At 34.2% G+C, this 27,388-nt stretch overlaps 1 long non-coding RNA gene across 4 annotated transcripts in view; it reads left to right on the top strand.

Moving 5' to 3' along the window:
• Window positions 1-27,388, top strand: part of LOC105486199 (uncharacterized) — a 71,454-nt gene that overhangs the window by 28,932 nt on the left and 15,134 nt on the right. For 3 of the 4 annotated variants that reach the window (XR_011621069.1, XR_011621070.1, XR_011621071.1), the window contains exons 2-4: window positions 14,628-14,884; window positions 19,079-19,129; window positions 19,957-20,022. This is a non-coding gene — a long non-coding RNA (uncharacterized lncRNA). The remainder of the gene's footprint in view (window positions 1-14,627; window positions 14,885-19,078; window positions 19,130-19,956; window positions 20,023-27,388) is intronic. The other variant, XR_011621072.1, reaches the window with a different exon arrangement.

The following is a 27,388-nucleotide window of genomic DNA, read 5'->3' as shown; positions in this document are numbered from 1 at the left end:
CCCCCAATGGTGTATAAGCATTCCTCTTTCTCTGCAGCCTCACCAGCATGGTTTTGTTTTTGTTTTTGTTTTTTGACTCTTTAATAATAGCCATTTTGACTGATGTGAGATGGCATCTCATTGTAGTTTCAATTTCAATTGTTCTGATGATTAGTGATGATGGCCACTTTTTTATGTGTTTGTTGGCTACCTGTATGTCTTCTTTTGAGAAGTGTCTGCTCCCGAACTTTCCCCACTTTTTAATGAGGTTTTTAGTATTTTGCTTGTTTGTTTGTTTGTATTTTGATTTGTTAAAGTTCTTTATTGATTCTGAATATTACACCTTTGCCAGATGCATAGTTTGTGAACATTTTCTGTCATTCTGTAGGTTGTCTATCTACTCTGCTGATAGTTTTTTCTGCTGTGCAGAAGCTCCTGAATTTAATTAGGTCTCACTTGTTAATTCTTGTTTTTATTGCAATTGGTTTTGGGGACTTGGTCATAAATTATTTGTCAAGACAGGTGTGAGAAAGGTAATCACTGGTGTGAGAAAAGTATTCCTAGATTTTCTTCTACGATTTTATAATTTGAGGTCTTACATTAAATCTTTAGTCCATCTCGAGTTAATTTTTACATGTGGCTACCCAGCTATCTCAGCACCATTTGTTGAATCAGGAGTCCTTTCCCCATTGCTTGTTTTTATCAGCCCTGTCAAAGATCAGATGGTTTTAAGTGTGTGGCTTTATTTCTGAATTTTCTATTCTGTGCCATTGATCTACATGTCTGTTTTTGTACCAGTACCATGCTGTTTTGGTTACTGTAGCCTCATAGTACAATTTGATGTCAGGTAGAGTGATGCCTCTGCTTTTTTCTTTCTGCTTAGAATTGTTTCGGCTATTCAGTTTCTTTTTTGTTTCCATATGAATTTTAGAATATTTTTTTCTAATTCTGCAAAAAATGACATTGGTGGTTTGATAGAAATAGTACTAAATAGTGCTTTGTGCTATATGGCTATTTTAATGATATTAATCCTTCCAATCTATGAGCATGGGATGTTTTTCCATTTGTGTTTTCTCTGATTTCCTTCAACAGTGTACTGTAGTTCTTTAAGAGATCTCTTATGTATTTTTTTAGGTGTATTCCTCGGTATTTTGTTTTCTTTGTGGCTATCGTAAAGGGGATTGTGCTCTTGATTTGACTCTTGACGTGGACATTGTTGGTATATAGAAATGCTACTAATTTCTGTGTATTGATTTTGTGTCTCAAATCCTTGCTGAAATCACGTATCAATTATAGTAGCCTTTAGGCAGAGTCTTTAGGGGTTTCTAAGTATAAAATCATATTGTCAGCAAAGAAAGAAAGTTTGATTTCCTTTCCTATTTGGATGCCTTTTATTTCTTTCTCTTGCCTGATTCCTCTGGTTAGGACTTCCAGTACTATGTTGAATAAGAGTGGTGAGAGTGGGCGTCCTTGCCTTGTTCCAGTTCTCAAGGGGAATGGTTCCAGCTTCTGTCTGTTCAACATGATGTTTGCTGTGGGTTTGTCATAGATGGCTCTTATTACTTTAAGGTACATTCCTTCAATGCCTAGTCAGTTGAGGTTATTTATCATGAAGGAGTGTTGGATTTTATCAACAGCTTTATCTGCATCTATTGAGATGATCATATGGTTTTTGCTTTTAATTTTCTTTATGTAGTGAATCATATATATTGATTTGTGTTATGCTGAACCAAACTTGTATCCCAGTAATAAAGCGTACTTGGTCATGGTGAATTAACTTTCTGGTGTGCTGCTGTATTTTGTTTGCTAATATTTTGTGGAGGATTTTTGTGTCTATGTTTATCAGGGATATCGACCTGAAGTTTTCTTTCTTCATGTCTCTGCCAGATTCTAGTATTAATATGATGCTGGTTTCATAGAATGAGTCACAGAGGAGTCCCTCATCCTTGATTTTTTGGAATAGTTTCAGTAGGATTAGTATCAGTTATTCTTCATATATCTGGTAGAATTTGGTTGTAAATCTACCTGGTCTCGGGCTTTTTTTGATTGGAACTTTTCTTGTTACTGATTCAATTTCAGAGCTTTACAGTGGTCTATTAATTGTTTCAATCTCCTGACTAAATCTTAGGAGATTTTGTGTTTCCAGGAATTTATCCAAAATGAATTAAAATCTTAATACTTACACTGACAGTTTAATATACCTGAGAAATTAATGGCCTCTGAGAAATGCGAAAAAATAATGTTTGTGTAAAATGATTATCAAGCCCAATTCAAAATAGGATTTAAGTATAACTCAATGGTTTACATTTATAAATTAAATAATAGAGACTCTCAAAGAAAGAAAAATCTACACAAATACTATTACTGTTTTGGCCATAAAACGTGCAGCTTATTCCCTGATGTAGCTTTCATCACTTCTCCATTTTTGTGACTCTGATACATGAAAGAGTACTTACATAATAAAATAGGATTTCCCAAAATGTATTCTGTAGCATTCCAGTACAAGTTTTAAACATTATGGAGAGAAATTTAAAAAATTAAAACCACCTTATGGTTAAATACAATTGACTAACAATGAGCTAAATACAATTAATTTGTTTCTTTAAAAAGAAAACTGGAGTACATCTTAAAACTGCATATGCTAACATGTATTCTAACACCCAAAGAGAAAAATATCTACATAGACTTTTCCAAGTTTACTTGATCATAGACTCACCATCTCCCTTTCCAAAGTGTGTTATGAAAGAACACACTTTGAGTAACTCTGTGTTGAATAAATTTTAAGTAAATCTGAGGAATCAAAAACCTCTTGAGGCTGGTATGCCAAGCACTATACAAAAGCCCATTATACAAATGAGGAAACTAAAGCTCATAAAAATAAGATTTGCCTAAAACCACAGGTCAGGCAGGTTGAAGAAAGTCTACATATTTTATTTTCAATGTCTTATTTAGCCGTTATACATATATCATAAATGCTGTTTTCTTCATTTAGACTATCTATCTTAACCTTTTGTATTCATTTCCTTCTGCCTTTTGACTATGTACATCTGCTTGCTGATTTCAAACTGTGACTCATAAGTCCATTTATTTTGTGACTTTTCTCAGGCTAGTAAGAATTTGGTAGCTTATTTTCACAATTCTTTAATCAGGAGGGTACTCCAAAGCCACGTTTCTAAACAGCAGATCCCTTTATTTCATAGTTAGGGGAAATAGAGATCATCAAGGGCAAGTAACTTCAGACATCCTCTCTACCTCAAAGTGTTCTAAAAATTTACTTATGTTGTTTTCTGTACTGGCTTTCTCAAAGAAAAAAGTTGACTCTACTTGCCAATAATTAATTCTGGATTATTATTGGCACACTCTAATTTTCTTAGAAAAATGTTCAGTATTTCCTGCCTCCTATTTCTCACTTCCATTCACTCTTCCATTCATTGTAATCTAAACTTTCACTCTGATCACTCCACTAAAAATGTCCTTGAAAAAGCTCTCCTATTATCTCCTAATTGTGAAGTCCAAGGGCACTTTAACAGTCCTTATCCTTCTTGACCTCAGAGTCCAATTTGCTCAAACTGACCATCCTCTCTTAAAATTTTCTTCTTCTTTATCTTCTATTTTACCTCTTTCAGATCTTTACTAATCCTTTGATTACGCTTGGTCTTTTTTACCCACAAGTTGTCCCACTTTGCTACTAACATACCGGTGTCTCCTAGGGTTTTAAGGCTATCCATCTTCTCTTCCCTCTCTCTTCTTATGTAAAGTAATCTTAACATTCACTAAAATTCAACTATCAACTGCTTAGTTAGGATTCGCAAATTCACATCTTTAGGCCTTGCCAGTCTTCCACGTATCAAAGATATCTTCCTAAATGCCTGCTTGATCTAAATATCCCACTGTAGCTCCAACTTAGGCTGTTCAAAGCTGAAGTCTTTATCTTCCCTGTAAGCCTACTTCTCCACCTGCTTTTCTATATCATTATAAATTATCATTTACTCAGACACCAGCATAGCTAAAAATCCACCACTTGCAAATTCTCACTTGTCTTAACCTCTAATATCAAATACAGCATTTGAATCTGATTTTCTTAATTCACTTCTTTAAAGGATTCCATTCTGTCTAGTTTTATTATCCTAGTTAAAAAAAACTCATTTTCATGACTATTTTGAGAATATGATGGTTGCCTTGTTTAACTTTCTTTTACAACAAAATTACCCTTTATCTTGCTAACAGAGTTATGTCTTTCAATACATATTTCATTATATTCATTTTCCATTTTAAAAACTTACAGGTTTATTCACTGTCTACAGTATGTAGATCAAACTCCTCACTATAAAATTTAAAGCCATTTGTGGTGTAGCCCCAAATACCTGCCCAGTCTCACTTCTAAATCCTACCTTCATTCATTCCATATTCTAGTCATGAAAAGTAATTCATAGTTGTTTTAAAATATCAGTCATCACCACACTTCCATGACCGCACAAGCAATATCTGGAATGTGTGTATGTGTACTTACTATTCTTTGCTTTTAAAATTCTATTCTTTCTTTGTTCAAGACCTAGCCAAAATGCACTGAACTTTCTCAAAACAAATCCTGCTCATCTCTGCAATCTTTCCTTAACAGAATCACTTTCTTTTTCATCTAAAATCATGTGGCTATAGTGAGACTTTTCATGTTAAACAGAAATGGAGGTGGTGAAAATAAAACGGTATATCATCTGTGAAATCAGAAATGTCTTAATTTTTAATTCCATATCTTCTTCTTACAAGCTGTGGAAACTTAGGGTGGTTATTTTTCGCTCTGAAAATTTGTTTTCTCATTTGTCAAAAGAAGGACAACAAATATATCTCAGGGATGTTGAAAATATTAAATAAAGCATAGAACTTAGAACAAATTATGTGTTTAATTTCATTCACTTTAATAATAATAAATAGGCCTGGCTGAGGCAGGTGGCTCGCATGAGGTCAGGAGTTCAAGACCAGCCTGGCCAATATGGTGAAACCTCGTCTTTACTAAAAATACAAAAATTAGCTGGGCACGGTGTCAGGCGCCTGTAATTCCAGCTACTTGGGAGGCTGAGGCTGCAGTGAGCTGAGATCACGCCATTGCATTCCAGCCTAAACAACAAGAGTGAAACTCCATCTCAAAAATACTACTACTACTACTACTACTACTACTACTAATAATAAATATGCATGTAAGGTGTATACTAATATTTTAAATATGTTTCTAAGCACTTTACATGTATTAATTCATTTCATCCTCACAACAGCCCTAGATGATTATTACTATAATTATTTCCATTTTATACATGATGAATCAAATACTTTAAAACGTTAATTAACCTGAACAATGTCATAGATAAAATACATAGAGGAGCCAGGATTTCAGCCCAGGCAGTCTGGTTCTACGTCTCCATCAGGCTGAGAAACACAATCTTGAAACATTTTTGCTGTTCGTGTTATTTCTCCAAGCCTTCTCCCTTTCTGCTTTTTGATCAGCTCCAATTCTTCCCTTCTCCTGCCCTCACCAATCTCAAGTGATTCTGGTTATAAGAGTTTCTGCTGTAGCAAGAGGTATTACATCATTGGAAATACAAATAGATGAAGATTAAATGGACACACAATATTTCTCTTCTTACTTTATTTGCTATGAATAAGTTTTAGAAGAAACCATTAATCCACAATTCCAAGAGTAATGTTGAAGAGGTTGTCAATTAAGATATTTATTAAGCCTTAAGGGCAGATCAAAAGCAATTGCTTTCTTGGAGATGTGCAGAGAAAAAAAAAATATTGAAAGCCACAAAAAGAATCTAAGAGTTGGAAATGCCAACATACCTAACAAGCTTTCCCTTTGGTATCTACATCCCAAGCTAAAATACTCTAAAGATTATAGACCCTGTGGCAAACCTAACAAAGAAACATGATTTAGTTTAATATTTTTATGGAGTTTTAGAAAATGTACATATTGTTCAAAACTCTGCTTTCATGTCCAGGAACAAAAGAAAAAGTGAGATATTTGTGACTCACTGACCTAAAATTGTTTCAATCAGTATAATGATCACAAATGCTAAGGATATATCTAGAGGTGTAGCTAAGCAGATATCAGCATTCAGCACCTTGTGGGTATTGATTGTATGGAAAATAAAATTGCATATTCTACAAACCTAGGTCAAAGGAAAAAATAATTTTTGCAATAAGACGTGGTATTAATTATAACACATTTCTTAAGAGCTATAGTTTTTAGTAAAGTCAATAGAATTTGTCACCTTTAGTTGAAAATGTATAAGAAAAAAAACAGTAAATTCTTACCAGAAATCAAGGTTGAAATAGATGACCACTGTATTCACAGTAATACTCTCACAGTAGCATATTTTTCATCTTGTATTGTTAACACTGTGCAACAAAGACTGTCAGACTATAGGGAAAATTGATAGCTGGACCTATGCTATGGGAGAAGAAAAATGCTTATAACTGGGCCAAAATATTCACATAGACTCCCTTGGTCTATATTTAATCAATGTCATTTTCCAGCATAAGAAATCTTCATCTTTATTTACAGCTTCTACCTTGGTTGTTCATGATCTGTTTCACTTGTAATGCTTTCAAAATGCTTTTCTTTTTTTTTTAGAAAATAAGGTTTTCAATGTCATTCTATAGTAAGAGTCTTCCCTCTAGTAACAAAGCATCTTTCCAGGAGACCATTAATGTTCAACAATCAAAGTAGCTGTGAGTGAACATTTAAAATAAGAAATCTTATACCTTACCTGGAGTGTAAAGAAAGTCTATAGGACTTTCTTCCATTCTGAGTTCATTAGCGGGACAAACAGATTATTTTATTAAAGTAGCTAATTGTTGTCTTAGAGCTCAAGGAACAGGACCTTGGGGAAATAGATCATGGGAACTATAGAATATGAGTTTAATACTGGGAGATGGGGATCCAAGACAACAGCATGAGCCTTAGGTAACTGAGAGTGTAATGAAGGCAAGCCTTGAACAACAGGCATCTGTCATAGCTGCTGAATCGAGGCCTATAATTATAAAAGAAGTTCATCTGGCTGATTGGAGAGGATTGCGATTGCAAGTCAGAAAAGCATGTTCATGCTGGCCTGAAAGACAGAAACAGCCAAGTTATGAACTGTCTGTGGGAGCTGTGGGCAGCCTCCAGGAACCGAGAGCAGATTCAAGCCAACAGCCAGCGAGGAAATGGGGACCTGAGTCTTGCAACCACAAGAAACTGAATTCTGCCAACATGAATGACCTTGGAAATGAGTTTTGGCACCACATCTTCCAGATAAAAACGCAGCTTAGCCAACACTTTGATTTCAGCCATGAGAGAACGTAAGCAGATAACCCAGCCACTCTGTGTCCTGACTTGCTTTACAGAACTGTGAGATAACAAACGGATTTTGTTTTAGCTGCTGTATTTGCAGTAAATTTTCCACACAGTAATGGAAACTAATACAGTTGAGAAAGTGATGATGATAATATTAAGAAGTAACTGTAAGGAACATGAAACCCACACATGTTGGCATTAGACTTCAGGAGTAAAGGCAATATCTTATTAGGACTCGAACCCTCTGCAGACATATTTCAAAGAGCAATTTGGTAGAAGGTGACATAAATAAGATAGAACACAGAACCACAATGTAGTTTTGTTACTAAAGTTGACTTCTTGCATGGTGTTATCCCTGATGCTAAGAAAAAAGAAATTTACAAACACTGCCTTGACTTTTGTTCCTTGAAACTGAAGAGAAGCATTCTACATAACTGTTCTCTAGCCTTTCTGTGCATTAGAATTACCTAGGGAGATTTGAATAATCACAGAGTTTAGGCCACTCTCCTTCCAGTAAATCAGAATTCTTGGGAGTAGGACCCAAGCTTAAGTACGATCTTATAAACTGCCCCAATTTTTTCATTGAATGAACAGTCCAGTTTAAGAACCAGTGCTAAAAAGATCATGTCCCCAAAACTGAAGACTTTTGTTCTACTCTAATTTGTGGAGGATATTCAACTGAAAAATTATTATTGAATTTTCATTCAGAACAGAGTAATAGCTAATATCTGACAAGTACTTACTATCTATGTGTTTTTAAGCTTTATCCAACAAATGAATGAATAACTTGCTCAAAGGCACACACCAAGTGCATATTCAAGAATGTACCAGCAGTTGCTGCCCCCACAGTCCCCATGCTAAATCGGTTTTCTGTAATGCTTGTATTTATCCAAACTGTTATGTTTTCCCTTATTACCTGCAGATGAAAAGCAAATGGCATTTTCTGTAGCAATTCTTTTTTCTCTCAGTCATGTTTCCCTAGATATGTGAAACAGAGCTATTTAGGCTTTTCCCAAAAGATTAAATGCTAAAATAAACCTTCCTGACTCTTTAATAACAATTTGATACAAAGGTACCTGTTACCCATTTAGAGCCTACAATTAGAAGGGCATCTCTTCTTTCCAAGGGTAAGTCAAAATCTATAAAAGATATTCTAACAATATATAATATATTTCTCAAGAAAAGTATGTAAGAAAGCTTCTGTGATTATCAAACGAAAGATAGTACAGAGAAGTTAACATAATTGATCATTGGATGGTAGAAGGAGAATTGCCCTTATATCCCTTCACTTTTGAGAAAAATCTGTGATGGAGATTATCGACATAAGCATTGTTCATTCTGTTACGCAATGGCTAGATTGAAACTCTTTTAAAGACAGATTTGTATTTATAAAATTTCCAGTAGAAGTGTCTTGATTTCTGGGATTAATTAATTCATCAAACACCTTATGGTGTATGCGCACCTTAGGGAGGAATAGCTTTTCAAAGAAAGTTATTGTCAGACTAGATGCTTAAATACTTGGTTTGAAAACAGTGGTTAAAAGAGGACAAATAATTTTATGTCATTTTTAAAAATGACTCTGAAGCAAGAAACAGGCATCCTAGTTCATAAGATGCAAATTTTAAAAAGAGAATCATCAAAACTTGAATAAACAGAAATTCCATCAGATTCGAGAAAAATTTATTTGCCATTTTAGTTAAGAATTAATACCAGTTCCTTTCTGCAATCAAAAAAAAAAAAGAATCAATACCAGTTCCTTTTAAATATACACTGTGTAGATCACCATCTGAAGGTTCTCCAAAAAATAAACCTTCAAAAGACAGATTAATTGGAGAAAAGGTATACAAATTTATTTAACATGTATATACAGAAGCCTTCAGAATGAAGACTCCCAGTACGAATTGTGGAGGATGCTAATTAATAGAAGCAAACCATCAAAGAGATTATAACCTAGAGGAGAAAATAAGCAAAATGTACACACACAAAGCTAAACCCGATAATTACTATAGTAAGGCAGCAGGAAAATATGCCATAGGAGTTCAGATAAAGAGACGTGACTTCTGACTAGGCAAAATTAAAGAAGGGTCTATGAGTATTTTTATTTATTTAAGTCATTTACTGGCAGTATCATGGTGTGTAGAAAAACATATGTCACTTGCATATATTATAAAATAATAATTACTATGCTTGCTCTTTAAGAATTCCATGAGAATCTATTTTGGCCTTTCATTAGTATTTACTTTTCATTTTTAAAATTTTAAAGAAGTTCTTTGTGACACTGCAGTTTCATCCATAAAGCATGTGTCCCAAATACAGAGCTTTGTAAGAGAAACAGCTATAAAGTTTGATTTCTATGCATTTACATTTTCAGTGTCAAGGATTCTAATCTTGGAAAATTCCACTTGTAAATTCTCAATTTTATGAACTAATTTGTCTTACATATACATGTTATTTGACAATGTCCATTGAGTTCAAATGTACTGTAAAGTAAAATGTATTATGTCTTCTATTTTATAAATGAGGAAACAACAGGGAGTTTGTCTTCCTAATAACCCAGTAAGTCACACCACATGATTAGTATCAGGGACCATAACTCCCCTCTAACAGTGTAATGTGTAGCCCACCATACTGTGGTCCTGTCCCTTCTCTTCTCTGCCCACTAATTCCCCATGAGTATCACAGGACAGAGGGCCTGAAAGTGTTAATAAATCATCCTTGCCCTATTATTTGGCATTAAATGAGTCATGTTGAACAAAATGGGAATCTATTTTGAGCATTTATTATGTCAAATATAATATGTAATTTTCCTCCCACAAAAGAAACAAGGAAATGTTTACCTTTGCCCCACGTGCTGGAAAGAGTAAGTAACTCAAGGAGAGAGCGCTGCTTATGGTTGAGAGACATAGGCTGGGTAGAATGCTCAAGTGAAAGAAGGAATTAAAAGAACAAGTGAAAACAGTAAAAATATTTATAAAGTTAATTAGTAAAAAGATCATATTGCCATTGTTTGCAGAGCTTAGGAGGCTAAAAGAAAGACTTCCACAGAAAGCTATTGTAAGACTGGGTGCTTAAATATTTAAATTGAAAACAATGATTAAAGAAAGACTAAGATTTTTCTGTCATCTTTTATAATGACACTGAAACAAGAAACAAGCATCCTAATTTACAAGACATAAATTTAAAAAAGAGAATCATCAAAACTTGAATAAACAGAAATTCCATCAGATTCGAGAAAAATTCATTTGCCATTTTAGTTAAGAGTTAATGCCAGCTCCCTTTAAATATACACTCTGTGGGTCACCCTCTGAAGGTTCTCTGAAAAATAAACCTGCAAAAGGCAGATTCATTGGAAAAAAGGTATACAAATTTATTTAACATGTAGACACAGAAGCTTTCAGAATGAAGACTCAAAGATACACAGAAAATTGTCGATTTTGATGCTTAGGTTCAACAAAGTATGGACAGCCATGTAGAAATATAATTGGACAAAAAGCATATGATCTAATGCTAATAGACTGGCTGAGGAAACCCAGCAAGTATTGTCTGTCTGGAATCTTCTTGGCCTCGCTGAGCGTGCATTTCTTCCCTCTGGGTGTGGGGCAGGAGCTTCTCTGGAATGAGAGTCTCTGGAAGCTGTTACCAGAACATATCAGAACCCTGGTTATTAAATATATTTAAGCCAAATTGCTATAAAATTGGTATCTTTAATATTTCAAAGTCTGCATTCAGTTATCCTCAGTCTGCTTTTTAAAAAACACCTTTTTTAATGCTCTACATTTTAAAAAAGTGTATATTATTTTATTTATTTAAAGAATATATTTACATTTATCTTCTGTTGAAAAAAATTAACATTGATTACAGAGTTATATATAAACAGAACAGAGAAAAATATTAGATTCAAATAATATTAGATTCAAATAATTATTTCAGCTACAACAGTGCTCAGTGAACATAAAATGAGTAAACAACATCCTGTTAGAATATGACCTTAACAGGGCATAGGTTTCATTCAGTGTCATTGCATCTTGTATTTGATCACCAAAACAATGCAATAACTAGCAGAGAAGTTGTCTTAAACTACTTGAAAATTAGCATTTTATTGCATTTGCTTATTAATAGCATGGCCTTCCTCTCCTACAGGACAAAGCCCTATGTCTGATTTATGACTTTGTTCCTCAAGCTTGGCATATATTTAGCAAATGAGTAAATGGGCATAATAAAACTGTTCAATGGAAATGGACCCACTGATGCTATGAAGACAACAAGCATAAAAAATGTAAGGAGTCACAGATTCCAAACTCAATACAGTACTTGCCTGTTTCAAATCATGTTAATATTCATTATCACGAAAGCAGAATTCAGTCTCTCTGAATTAAAAAAAAAGAATTCCAGTATTTTAAAACACAAAAACGCAGGCAAATTTCATTCAATTTAATGAAACTGAATATTCAAAAAAATGGAAACCTTACCAAAAAGTAGCATGGACTTTAATTTACAAAGTATAGATTTCTATGATGAAGAAAAACTATACTTCAAAAATATTAATACAGACTTTCCCTTCTGGCAAAGAAGAGACCAGATTTAACTTCCTACCTGAAATAAATTGAAAAAAAAAATTTTTTTTTCAAGAAAATGGACATGAGACAAATAAGGACAGAGATCCCTAAAAGAAGGGCGACAAAAGAGGTGAGATCTAAGATTGTCTAATTTAACTGTTTTAAGAGTTTTCCGTCTGCAGGGTAAGGAATGGAAACGCAGGAATCAAAAAGATAGAGATGGAAGTGGAGGGGAGCCAAAGCAGCCAGAGTTCACAGTGCAGAGTACCAGAAAAGGGAGGACAGCAGAGAGAGGAAACTCAGAGATCCGCAAGGCTCCTCCTCAGTTCTTTAGTTGAGTACTGCTTAGCACATACATTTTTTAAAAATTGCCCAAGATTGGGAAAATAACTTGTAGAAAAGATAAGGAAAACAAAGAATATTACTTAAAAATTGCACAAAGCCAGGAAAGTTTCTTTTTTCACCAGGCAGAGTAGAAGACGTAACTGTTGAACTTAGGAAGAAGGGTTTTATCTTAGCAATGTGGAAAATTAGATGAAAAGGTTGTTCTGGTATTGCCTAACAAAGTTTAAAGCAGACCTGCAAGAATAAAAGCTTTATTCCAGAAATACAAGCTTGTTTTAACACTTTAAAAACTATCAGCGTAATTCACCGTATTAACAGACTAAAAAAGGAAGAACTGGATTAAGAAAATGTGGCACATATACACCATGGAATAGTATGCAGCCATAAAAAAAAGATGAGTTTGTGTCCTTTGTAGGGACATGGATGCAGCTGGAAACCATCATTCTCAGCAAACTATCCCAAGAACAGAAAACCAATTACCGCATGTTCTCACTCATAGGTGGGAATTGAACAATGAGATCACTTGGACACAGGAAGGGGAACATCACACACCGGGTCCTATTGTGGGGAGTAGGGAGGAGGAAGGGATAGCATTAAGAGATATACTTAATGTAAATGACGAGTTAATGGGTGCAGCACACCAACATGGCTCATGTATACATATGTAACAAACCTGCACGTTGTACACATGTACCCTAGAACTTAAAGTCTTAAAGTATAATTTTTTTAAAAAAAAGAAAAGTAGGGTGTCAGGGCCCACCCCAGACCTGCTGAGTTAGAACCTGTGTTTAACGAGATCCCAGGTGACTTGTGTGCACATTAAAATGTTCATAGCATTTGTCTCTATCTAGAGGGATACAGGTCAAAAGGATATTGAAATGAGACATGAAACAGGGGGCTATGTATGTGTGTGTGGTGGGGGAGTGGTGATGTAGTGAGAAGAAGTTTTTTGAGTTTTTCTTTTACATGTCTGTATTGTTTGACTTTGATTCAACAAATATATATATATAACTTTTATAATTTACAAAACAGAAAAAATTTAAAATGATGGTGAAATTACTATATAGGTGTATGTTATTAAAATGTTTAGTGAAAAGGAACATATCAAGTAAACCAGCAGTAAAATATAAACTTGTGGTCAAGGAGGAAAGTTTCTTGAAGGTAGGGTTGGTTACTCTCCACTTATCTCTCCTGGTTCCAGGCCATACCTGCCATATTTTACAAAAAATTAACGATTGCATGTCTCAGCATTCTGTTGCCTGCCATAACTGCATCCAAGAGTGTTAATAAAACTCACCTTCTCTGAGCCAAAAAAAAAGGAAGAACGAATGATCATCCCCATAGATGCAGAAAAAGCATTTGACAGAATCCAATATCCATTTCTTATAAAAACTCTAAACAAAGAATAGAAAGAAACTTAAAATGTTTTCCCTCTAGATCTGGGATAAACCCACATCCATTATTATCACTTTCATTCAGCATTGTACTAAGGTCCTAGACAATGCAACGAGGCCAAAAAATGAAATTAAAGGCATACAGACTGCAAAGGAAAATCAACTTTTTTACTCTCATATATGATGTCTATGTAGAAAATTCTATGAAATCTGTAAAAAATGCTTCTAGAAATAGTTTAACAAGTTTACAAAATACAAGATAAATATAAACATCTATAATATTTATTTATACTGAAAGCAAATAATTGGAAAATAAAATTATTAAATCATAATTTATAAATCAAAAACATAAAATTCTTAGAAATAATTCTGATGAAAGCTGTGCAAGATCTGTAGACTGAAAACTACCAAATTTTGTTGAGGGAAAATTAAAGAAGATCAAAATAAATTAAAAGATATACTGTGTATATAAATCAAACAACTCAATTTTGTTAAGAAGGTACTTTCCTCCAAATTGAGCTACAGACTTAAAGCAAATCCAGATCACAATCTTTACAGGGTTTTTTTTTTTTTGTAGAAATTAACAAGCCAATTCTAAAATTGACACAGAAATAGAAAGGACCAGCAAATAGCCAAAACAACTTTGGAAAAGAACAAAAAGTTTTCAAGAGTTGCACTACCTTTCTTCGAAACTCATTATAAAGCTACGGTAATCAAGACAATGATTTTAAGATAGACAAATAAATTAGTTAAATAGAAAAGAAATTCTAGAAATAAATTCAAATGTATCCAAATAATTGATTTTTGGCAAAATCAAAGGTCATTTAGTGAAAAAAAGATAGTGTTTTCAACAAATGATGCTGGATGGGTTTGGCCCCAGAAAAAAATAGTACATGTGTAATAAGTAATAATAAAAAATAACCAGTTACTCCTAAGAACAGTGGCTGACAGTTAGGAAAGCTGACTGCCGACCTACTTAATAGAACCTTTCTCAGCATACTTTTTTTTATTAATTTTTTTCAGATACCACACAGTGCCTGATATCACTTTTATTAACCGTCTTGTCAGCAGTGGACTCTGCACAAAGTTAAAAGCAAACTAGAGTCCCTAAGAAAGGAAACAGCAGGCCACTTCTCAGCAGCATGCCAATCTTCAGGAACTCGAATCTCTGCTATCAACAGGTCTAACGTTGATTAGATCTTCAAACTGTATGTAGTTAGTTGCAAGGCGCATGCGTTACAGAGGCAGAGCAAGAAAGGATGATGTTGAAATTTAGAAAGGTAAGACAAATGAAATGTAAAATATTGCAGGAAGTATTACAATTAAAATTTATACAGCCATATGCAGGCACAGTAAGTTTCAAACAACATGCCAATCCCTAACATGCTACCAAATACAACCTCCATGAGTTCAGGGGCTTTTGTCTGTTATGCTTACTACTGAGATAGAGAGGTAGCAATCATTTTCTTAGGAATTTATAAATAATCACATATTTTGACCTCAATGACACTATGAGTAGATTTACATGAAAATTTTAACAATAATTTAGAAATACACACACACAAGCCAATCCTCATTATGTGCAGATTCTGCGTTTTCAAATTTGTCTACGTGACAAAATTTATCTGTAACCAAAGCCAATACTCTTGGCACTTACAAAGGCATTTGCAGAGGGGCAAAATATTTGAGTTGGCTAACAGCTGCAGGTTCCTGACATCGAACAAGACAACACTCTGCGTTGTTGTTTCAGTTTTCATACTGTAAACATGTGTCTGATTCAGGATCTATTTAGTACCACATTTTTTACATTTCTGTACTTATTGTTGGTGATTTTGCTGTTTTAAATGGCCTCCAACATGGTGTGGAAGTGCTATCTTATCTAAGCACAAGAAGACTATGACGGGCCTTACAGAGAAAATATTTGTTAGTTAAGCTTCATTCAAGCATGAATTATAGTCCTATTGACTGTGAGTTAAATGCTAATGAATCAACAAACAGTATATCCAGAAAAAGGAAGAGGAAATTTGCTGATTTGTACACAAGACCATTCCAGAAACTGCTGAAGTAACGTTTATAGCATATAATGAAGCTATGGAACAGTTGGAAAAAAATGGCTAAATTTGTGAATTCATGAGATGACAACTGATTAGGAAAAAACCATAGTGGACAGCACTATTGTAAGGCTCAAAGTCAAAGAAAATTACAATAATGTTACCCAGGGTCAGGAAAATGTTAAATCCTTCTCAGCTAGTGCTGTCTGCCTCACACATTTCAAAAGGTGATATGGCGTGAAAAATGCTAAACTTGCAGGCAAGCAGCCTGTTCAGTTCAGGAGGCAGCAAAAGAATGTTGAAAATATCTGCTAAGTGTTATACAGGAAAAGGGTCATGGGGAAGAGCAGGATTTTAATGCAATTGTGACTGGTTTATTTTACATAGACTTGGGCAAAGGAACCTGTATAACACAAATGACCTCCAAAGCCACCGGCTCTAAATCATTCAAAGACTGTTCAATCAATTATTTGTAAGAAATATATATACATATATATATATAAAACATAAGGTGCTTTAAACAGAATAACACATAAAACAAGGTTATGCATTGATTGGCTGATGAAAATATGATCAGAGACTCACAGGCATCAAACCTTCTATTTCTCCTAAGGGCAGTGGTTTCATATTTGCTAATTAAATGCTCATGACAGCTTTATAGAACCTAACTACCATGGATAATGTAATAATTGACACTGTGTGTTTGTGGGTGTGGATTTGTGTCTGACACTAGACCATTACCAATACAGTTGGATAGTCAAACTAAATAAATAATTTTATGACAACTTATTGTCAAAGGAAAAACAGAAAACACATCTGTGTGGTTCTTACTTTGATAAGTAATTCTTCTGTGCTGCCCATTATTTACACCTTTCCAGACATCAGGGTCAGCTCTCCTTTTGTGTGCTCCTTTACTTCTGTGGTGAAGGCTCAGGACTAAGTGGGCAGGCCTGCCCCTTGCAGTGTGTTGACACAGCTACTCAAAGGGACATTATGAAACTGACTTAGTATACCTTCTATATGTTCTAACTTCATCTGTAAAGGGCAGTGACTTTTCTGCTACTGTAGTTCTTTTAGCACCCTTTGCCCTGGACACTCAACATAACATAGAAATTCCATTTTCACTGTGGAAATAAAGAGCAACTTCTAAACAAGAACAGAGGATTTTTTCAGAGTTTGATATAGCAAGAGAGTCAGCTACTATTATTTTTGTGCTCGAGTCAAATAATTACACCCCAAAGATGTCCATGTCCTAATCCCCGGAACCTGTGAGTATGCTATCTTACATATCTATACGAGATATCTTATGCATCTATGTTACGGAAAAAGGGACTTTCCTAGATGTGATTCACTTTTAAGGATCTTGAGATGAGGAATTACCCTGGATAATACAGGTAGGCCCATTGTAATCAGATGATCCTTATAAGAGAGTCAAGACAATCACAGTCAAAAGAGACAGGAAAACAGAAGCAGAGGTCAGAGTGATGCAGCCAAGTCTCAAGGAATGTGGACAGCCTAGAGAAGCTGGTAAAGACAAAGAATGGATCTCCTCTAGAGGCTCGAGAAGAAATGCTGCTCTGATAGGCCCTTGATTTTAGCCTTGTAAAATGCATTCAGACTTCCGATCTCCAGAACTGGAAGATAATAAATTTGTGTCACTTTAAGCTGCTAAATTTGTGGTAATTTGTTACAGTCACAATAGGGAACTAATACAACTTGCACTTGGCACAAATTCAAAGACAGGCAAGGAGTAGGAAAACTCTGTAGTGAGAAAAAGGAGGGCTTCAGGTATACAGATGCTCCTCAACTTACAATGACGTTATGTACAGAGAAATTCATTGTAACTTGAAAGTCGGGCAAGGCAAAAATGCATTTAATATCCCAATAAACACTTTCTAAAGTCAAAAAATCAGAAAGTAGAACCATTGTAAGTCAGGGATCATTGCACTTTGACTCAAGGTTGTTGGCATGGGAAAGCTGGAGTTAGAGTGACTCAAAGTGAGGCATCTCACGCGATTGGTTAGAAATCGTATATTTTGTCCTCTACTTGGTGCTGAGTCAGAAATCAGTAAACTAGGGAAGCTGGCAGTCACTGATGACGTCCTTTTTGTTGTGGACCAGCTGTTGTAGAGAGTGTGATTTGGCTTTCTGGACTGCTGGCTGCAGAAATTGTTGGGCAATGCTCTATTGTCATATTTGATTATGAATAAAAGTGTCCTCCAGAACCTCAACAAATAGCCTATCTGGTGTACATTTTATGATACAATTCCATTGTCTCTGATGAGAAGTAAACACCAATTATTTTTCCACTGAAGGTAATATCTTCTTTTCTCTCTGAATCTCATATTTCTCTTTTCTACTTTCTCTTTCATCTTTAGAAGTCTGACAATGATGTCACCAAGTATGATTTATTTTTCTTCAGATTCACTGAATTTCTTGAATATGTGGATTGATATGTTCCAAAACTTTTGGAAAGTTTTCAGCCATTATGTGATCTATTAATTCAGTTATCATTTATCTTAACTTCTGGAACTTCAGTTACATATATGTTAGATCCTCTGACATTGTCCCATAGTCTCTGGTGCTTTCTTTTATTTTTCCCATTCTTTTTCCTTAAGTTCTTGTAAACAGATTTATCAGAAAAAAAAAAATCAAATAGACAATTAACATACTATGAAAAAGTGTTCAACCTCAGTAAACATCAGAGAAATGCATATTAAAAGCAAAATTAGATTCCACTATACATCCAAAAGAATTTCTGAAATTTAAAAAGACAAAAAATACTAAATATTGCTGTTGACATATAATAGCCAAAATATCTTGATCCTACATAATGCTCAGACTTCTCTTTGTGAACTAGATCCACTCTCATATTAATCCAGGAATTGAAATACTATTATATAATCAATGTATTTTTCTTTTTACAGGATTATACTAATCAGAATACTAATCAAAAATAAAATTCTTTTCTTAACCTTAAATTCCTCTCTAGTAACTGCCTCCCTTCTACAGTTACATTTACGTTAGTGACTTCTTTCAACACCATGGGTCTAAATACATCTACATCTTAATGACTTGTAAACATATTTTTAATTCTAATCTGTCTCTTAAACTCCATATTAATACATCTATCTCCATTTCCACTTGAATATTTTGTAGGTATCTCAAACTTGAACTCTTGAATATCTCCCCACCCCTGAAAAAAACTATTTCAGTTAGTAAATGGCAATTCCATCTATCCAATTGCTTAGTCCAAACACCTTGGAATTATCTCTGACTTCTCTTTTACACTTCACAGGTACTCTTTCCCTCAAAATGCAAGTTTTACCTTAAAAAATGTCTAAAATAAGATATTTTATTATCATCTTCACCACTTCTATCCCTTTTAAGTCATAACCACTGACCTCATTCATTTCATTTTAGACCTTGCCCTCCAACCAACACAGCAGCCAGAATGATCTTTCTAAAACTCAAGTAAGTTTCTATCATTCCTTTGCTAAAAGTCTCCAGTTACGCCTCATTTTTTTCAGAATAAATGCCAAAGTTCTTAAAATTTCCATAAGCATCTAATGATCTGGTTTCTACCTCTCTGACTTCATCTCCTATTACTCTCCTTTAATTATTTAATGATTGTTAAGAATTGTGTCATATAAACCAAAACCTCAGAAAATATATTATCCTGAAGTAATATCAGACAAGACAAAAAAATCATTCCAGTAATAAGTAGTTAAGAATTTTGATTAAATCATTTTTTAAAATGAGAAGGTAATTGTATCATTACTGGCCTATATTTAATATCAATGGTAAGGATTAAAATGTTATAAAAGTAATTGGCTCCTTATGAGTTACTATATATCTCTAAACATCTCCAAGACACAAAATCAGGTCTGAGGTTGAAGTCTTGCATCTTTAAATTAACAGCGAAATCTCTTTTTGCAATATTTTGAAGTCCTTAATTTTATGTTCTTTTATAATGATTATAAATAATGTTCACAAGTAATCAATATTATGTTTTCTGATATTTGTGAGCAGAATAGATAAATGAAATGATTTCTCCTCTAAGATAAGAGCCTTTTAGTAATAGTATTTTTAGTTGATTTAATTCTCTTAAATCAACTTGTGCAAAATCAATGCTATCTCTCCCTTATTTGAGATGTTAACGACAGACTGTTGAGCACATTACAGTTGACCCTTGAGCAGTAAGGGCTTGAAATGTGAGTCCACTTATATGTAGATGTTATTCCTTGTCTGCCACCGCTGAGATAGCAAGACCAATGCCTTCTCATCCTCCTCCTCTTTAGACTACTCATTATGAAGACAATGAGAATTGAAGACCTTTATGATGATCCAGCTCCACTTGATAAGTAGTAAATATATTTTCTCTTTTTTATAATTTTCTTAACATTTTCTTTTATTTAGTTTTCTTGTAAGATTTCAATATATGGGCCAGGCACGGTGGCTCATGCCTGTAATCCCAACACTTTGGGAGGCCAAGAAGGGCGGATCACCTAAGGTTGGCAGTTGAAGACCAGCCTGACCAACATGGAGAAACCCCGTCTCTCCTGAAAATACAAATTACCCGGGTGTGGTGACACATGCCTGTAATCCCAGCTACTCAGGAGGCTGAATCAGGAGAATTGCTTGAACCTGGGAGGCAGAGGTTGCAGTGAGCCGAGACCGCACCATTGCACTCAAGCCTGGGCAACAAGAACAAAACTCCATCTCAAAAAAAAAAAAAAAAAATGCAATATATCTTACATGTAAATATACAAAACATGGGTTAAGTGACTGTTTATGTTTTCAGTAAGGCTTTTGGTCAACAGTAGGCTACCAGCAGTTACATTTTTGGAAAGTCAAAAGTTATATTCAGATTTGCAACTATGTTGGGGGGTCAGTGCCCTTAACCTCCACATTGTTCAAGGGTCAACTGTATTTAAAATAGTAAAAAAGATATAATTATAAGATCTGAATATTGAACTTGAGTACATTCTTTTATTTCTTCAATCATTTAACAATTGAGCAACTACCACAAGTCAGACACCACAATGCACATACAGCAGTCTGCAGAACAGTCATGGAAACGCTCCTCACAGGCTGACAGCCTAGAATGTTCTCACTTTTTTGTAACATTCCCGTTGCTGAGTTCTCTAAAAATATCTGAAACGTCAAATATTTTAAACCTAAAATATATACAATTTTTACTTGTCATTTATACCTCAAAAAAGCTAGAAAAATCTGTAACATATAAATTTTATGCTAAGTGAAATTTAGTTAAGAAAGACATACTATATCTTATCCATCTAAGTGCTCCTTGATTAGCATACTAATTAGCATGTGTTAGGCCCTCAATGAATGTAAGTTGAGAAATTATATTTAAGGGAAGATATCTTGTTTATTTGTTTTGTATCTCAACCAGCTAGCTTTTATTATATCATTTTACCATGCTTTATAAGTATTATTAATGTTAATAAAGAGAAAAAAGAAATGACATTTCTTCAGCACTTGCATTGAGCCAGTCACCATGCAAAAATTTCATGCCCATTGTGCCTTTTAATCATCCCAATATCACTATAAAATAGCAACTATTATTTCCATTCTACAGATGAGAAACTTATGGCAGGTAGTAACCTAGATTTTCTGGCTCTAAAACTTGTATTTTTAAGCCACCTAAGTCTCACTCACAGTGTTCATTAAGTGCACACTCTGGCCAAGAAACATATTGCTCTCCTTCCTTCACACTAGTCTCCTCATCTAGTTCGATTTCAAATTCCACTTGCCAAGTTCAGCCAGGTATGCCTATTACCTGGCTTAATTTTACTAGTGTCCCCTTTTACTCTCAACGGTGTCTGCCTGTGGATGATGCGTCATGTGATCACCATACCTCTTATTTCATCCTGGTTGTCAGTCCCCATTATGTTTTATCCAGGTGGAGTAACTTCTTCATAGATTGTCATGAAGATCTCTTCCTCTCTTCAAGTCACTTTACCTTTTCTCCGAGAAGAGCTTGGCTAAAGTTTTTATAGAGATTTATTTGGCTAACAACAGCATGATGGCATTTTCCTTACTTTACAATCTTTCAGTGATTTTGCTGCTGCAGCAAATTACCACAAACTTAGTGACTCAAAATTACACAAATATATTACCATACAGGTCTATGGATCAGAAGTCTGGTATATATCTCACTTTGCTAAGATCACAGTTTTGGCAGTTCATTAATTTCTGGAGGCTCTAGGCAAAAATCTATGTTCTTGCTTTTTCTACCTTTTAGAGGCCATCTTCTTTCCTCAGCTCATGACCCCTTCCTCCACCTTCAAGCAGGCAATATCAGGCTAAATTATCACACTGCTCTCTTTCTGATACTCTCTTCCTATTCCCTCTTTTACTTTTAGGTACCCTTGTGATTACACTGAGCCTATCTAGATAATCTCATTATTTTAAGTCAACTGATTTGCAACTTTAATTCTATCTGGAGCTTTAATTTCCCTTGACCATAACCTAATGTATTCATGGATTTCAAGAATTATGACATAAACTTCATTGGGGAATCATTATTCTCCCTAAGACAGTAGTTGATTTTCAAATTTCACTCTTAACTTCCTAACTACCAAGACAACAGAATAAAAGGAAATTTCAAAAACAGGTAGCAAGATAAACTCTATAAAATCAACATATGAGTTCAGTCCCAAAGGACAAGTAAAGTTTATCTTAGCAATATTTGTAGAAAAAATTCATCAGAAAGGTCTTTAATATAAGACAGTGAATATTATAGTGAACCATGGCATCACATCACTGTTTTGTTTCTAAAAATGGAAAATCATATTTTATATGCCTTTTTTGCTAAGGTACCTTGCAAAATCATATTGAGCAATATTAAAACATTTTTCCTTGCTTAAAAAAAATTTCTTCATGCTAAGTCCTTGCCCTGCAAAGAAAATACTTGTTGAATTGATTAAACCTCTAGTGATACACATCTTGAAACAATCAATGGAAAATATCATTAATAAAAATCAGCTACAGAAAATTTAAACAGATCTATTAATTCTTTCTTTCTGTTTTATATTCTAAACGAGTGGACAACTAACTCACTTTGATTTAAGAACAGCTCATATCCTGCTTGATCTGAGAATAGAATTCACAAAATAAGAACAGATGCAAATTCTATTTCCAAAATACTACATAATACAAAGACTTCATGAAAATGATGTAATTTACCGATTAGGGGCTACAAATACTATGCAAAACAAAATTCTCTTAAAATTGTAAGATTTATTTCCTTTATTTGTGCTATTTTTTATTAGTGTGAGCTACCAAATAAAACAAAGTAAACAAGCCATATGAAAAGAGTTAGATGAACATGAAAACTGGAAATCGAGTAGCCGACAGGGAATGTAAATAACAAAGAGGAATTAACAAAATAAAGTTTATTATGTACTTGGATCAATCAAATTACAAATTACAAATTTCTTCTGCCATGTATCTTGTCACTCTTCTGAGAGATTTTGTCTACAGGGTTTTTTGTTTCTGTTTTTTTTTTTTTTTTTTTCCAAAACAAAACAATATTTTTTAAAAATAAAACTTTTTGTTTTAAATTTTAAAAAGGTAGCCAAACATTCAAAAAATTTTAAATTTTTGTTTGATTTTAAAGTCAAAACAACCAATGTTGAGAAGTACTTATTTTAAACCTAGCTTTGGAAGGTAAAGGTGTTACCAGAAATTAGCAGTTTTATAAAACATATCATCTACTTTTATAAAAAATATTTCAAGTAAAATGCTTGTACTCCTGATTTCCAATCCAGCATGTAAGGAGTTTGGAAGTCATTCTGTGAAGAAGCTAACGCTGGATAAAAAGAAAAATCAACAACTCTTCTTAGATTCCCTCACAAAGGATACAATTTTGTTCCTGATTCCAGGACAAACCACTATTCTCAACATTAGAGACAGACATAGAACACATCTATCTCTCTCAATATAGAGAATTACAATTTACCAAAGTAGAAATCTAGGAGTGGAAATCACTTTGGAAAGCAGTGCTGGACTTCTTTTTTCAATACCTCATGTCCAGTTATGAGAAAAAAAAATAAAGACATTCCAAAAGGCAAAAAATAAAATTTTAAGAGACAAAACAAGTGTCAGAATCAGACTCAGATATGCAGGATGTTGTATTATCAGTCCAGGAATTTAAAGATACTACTGTCAATATGCTAAGAGTGCTCATGGATAACGCAGACAGTATGCAAGAACACACTGGCAAAGTGAGCAGAGTAATGGAAATTTTAAAATAAGAACCAAAAAGAAATTCTAGAGATCAAAAATACTGTAACGGACATGAAAAATGTTGTGATAGGCTTATTAGCAGACTGGACACATTGAGGAAAGAATCTCTGAACCTAAGAATATCTCAAAGGGAACAACTAAAGCTGAAAAGCAAACAGGAAAAAGACTGAAAAACACAAAACAGACTAACAACCATGGAACAATGTGATACAAACAATTAGTGGCACCCCAAAACAATTTCAATAGTAACATGTAAGATTGCACATTGCAGATCACAATATAGGATATAATAATAATAATAAAGTTTGAAATCTTTCAAGGATTACCAACATGTCACACAGAGACAGGAAGTGAACCCATGCTGTTGTAAAATGGTCTCAAGAGACTTGATGGATGTAAGATTGCCTCAAACTTTCAATTTATAAAAAATGCAATATCCTCAGAGTGCAATAAAGCTAAGCACAATAAAACAAGATATCCCTGCATTTCATTAACAAAACTGTGTTCATGAAACATGTGTCTGTTGAGTTACATTCAAACTGCCCATCATGAATACAGCATTTTTTTTTTCTTTCTTTTTTGCGAGGGGGTGAGTCTATTTCTGATGAGTGTCAAGGAGAGGGAGGTGGAATATACTCTCTGAGGTCACAGGAATTCATTAACTATAGCTGACAATGCTATAGTAAAGAAAAAATATATACTTCTAAGTCTATATCCACATTAAATTCACAAAGTAGTTGTTTACTCCCAAAAGAATCCGAAATAAATACCAAGGGAATATGATTCTAAAGAGTGAAAAACATTTTTCAGTGATTGTGGTCCTTTGCATCATATGGGTGCCAGAATATAAATTGGGTAAATTCATTCCTTGGGGAACGAGCAGAAGTCAAACCATGTGGCCAGGCCAAGCAGGATGGATTTAGTTAGGAATACTGCAGCATAATATTCACATAAACTCATAAAATTTTATTTTGCTCAGTTACGCAATAGTTATTTTCAGAGCTCACTCACCAGTGGGGAAGAGTTCCCAAAAGGCTACCAGAACTTGTCTCATTAATTCAATCCCAAAGTGGAGCTGGGACTGTATGTGTTTTGTGACTTGTGTTGACACTGAGCTGGGCTAAAACAGGCAGAGTATTGACTGAAAAAAAAAAATTCCCCCAAATATCTGACCTTATTTAAAAATGCAGCAGTACTTCCACACAGCTTTATGCGGCTCGCAGATAGTCTTTGAGTACAGGAATAATCTAAATATATTTTATTAAGTGTCAACTGCTCAGTAATGCTTACTATAAAAACTATTCAAAATTACAGTTCTGATGCCCCATACCCTGGTTTGCTTCATTAACTTACTATTGCATTATATACTTTTTACTTGTTCATCATACTTTTTATTATATTTTTTTCTCTACTGGAATTGTGACATTTTATATTTGTTTCATTCATTAGTGTATCTTAAGTGTTTAAAATGGCACCTGACACATAAATGATTTTCAATGTGTTAAAAGAATAAAAATTTTGAATTTTCAAGAATTTCTCTTGGGCTTTCTCTTCAAAGAGGAGCTCCACAGTGAAAAGCATTCTGGAGATGTATGAAGTCCATGCTGACATTTTCCTCAGCACATTCTGACTTCTGTGCTCTCATCACATAAGGAAACTCTAAGGTCAATAGCTGTTCGCATTTTGGCACTGAGAAACGTGAAAGCTGAAAGAAGCATGGCATCTTGGAAAAGAAATAAGCGTGGAAGTACAAAAAACAAGCTTCACCACCTCATAATTGTGTAAATTTAGGCAAGTTTTGTAACATGTCTTAGTCTTGATTTTCTCAAAACGGGGATATTAGTTACTCGGTAGATTTGCTGTGATAATTAAATGAAATTATACACATTAAGCATTTATTGAGGTGCTAGGCACATTCAGAAAATGATTATTTCCTTGACCTCAAATTCAAATCCACAAGAAATGAATTCCTGTCATTCTTCTACCACCAATAAGTCCTAGTTTGGAATTCCAATGCTCAAGACTGAAGCCCTGGCTTTGTAACTGGGTGCCAGCCCCTAGCTCCCGGCTCCAGACTATCTACTACCCTGAGCCTCTTCCTGTTACCAACTACAAGGCTTTGAAATAATTGGTTGTCATCCTTCTGCTTAGATAGACATTCTGCTCATTTCTAGGACTGTTTGAGAAATTCTAGCCTTTGCTTCTTGGGTCTCGTGTCCTTTCCCTTTCTTGGGATTCAGAAATCAATTGCCCAAAATGAAGGCCTCAGTATCAGAAACAAAACTTTTTCTCTGACTTTTTGCTGTTGCTTTCAGTCTCATTTTCCACCAAGGGAAATCTTAAAAACTGGAATCTCTTTTTCCCAAGGTGGGTCATAAAAACAAGAACCCCTTTTCCCCAAAGCCAGCCATAAATCCTAAAATTTTTACTCTGGCTTTTCTTCTGTCTGTATAAAAACCAACCATTAAAAAAATTATCTGACCTACCTTGTTTGACTGTAGGTCATGAGCCTCCCATACCAAAGAGGGTCCTTCCCCATATACCCAGAAGGAAGAAATACAAGCTCAGAGAGACCAAGAAGAATATGGACAGACAAGACTTGAGTTTCCCCGCTCAGTCCATTAATGTTAGATCATACTTTTTTGGTCTAATCATGTTTTTGCACAGCTATTCATACTTTGTTGAGCCTAAGTGTAAAAATGGACACTTTGCCCTGTATCTTTGGGTCTTTATTCTGAAGGCTCTGGAGTACATGTTAATAACTTTTGAATGCCTTTTCTCCAATTAATATACCTTGGCTAAATAAATAACTATAATTTCACAATGATCTGCGATCCTATTTCGAGTTTTTTAAACTTTTGATATTTGACAGACTTTTCAAAATCAAAATTTCAAATTCTACATTTATGTTCTTTTAACTTCACACTAACTTTTCAGATATTAGAGCTCCTGGAAGTCCAAGAGGGACATATCAGGCATGTTTGGTATGTTAAAATCATGTGGGGAACATTGTCAAATAAGAAATAGTGTTTAACTTTCTGTTGTTTATATTTACATAAATGTGTTGTTAACTTATGTTCCAAAATTATATGAGATTTCTAAAATTCTGATAAGTCTTAGTATATGTTATCAGTAATAATTATGATTATCATGTTAACTTTATTATATACCACAAAAATAACTAAATTTTCTTGTCAATTGTCTTTCCCCTTGACTATTCTAGGATTTTTGTCATCCACAAACAATCATTGCTTTATTTTTTAATTCTTCCCCAAAAGTGGTTTATAATTACCAACAGTCCAAAATTTACTTCTTCTTTTTAAAAACGCCCATGTAAAGGACTCTCTGACAGGTACTCTGGACAGGTTTCTAGTAACTTTGGAGATCATACCATTAGACTAGGTAAAAACTTCCAGGACTTCAATTAAAATCTGATGCATTCATGAGGAATACTAATCC

This window comes from Macaca nemestrina, chromosome 3, assembly GCF_043159975.1.
Source record: "Macaca nemestrina isolate mMacNem1 chromosome 3, mMacNem.hap1, whole genome shotgun sequence".
Taxonomy (NCBI): Eukaryota; Metazoa; Chordata; class Mammalia; order Primates; family Cercopithecidae; genus Macaca; species Macaca nemestrina.
The sequence above is the reverse complement of the archived record's forward strand: the minus strand, read 5'-3'. Positions and strand labels throughout refer to the sequence as shown.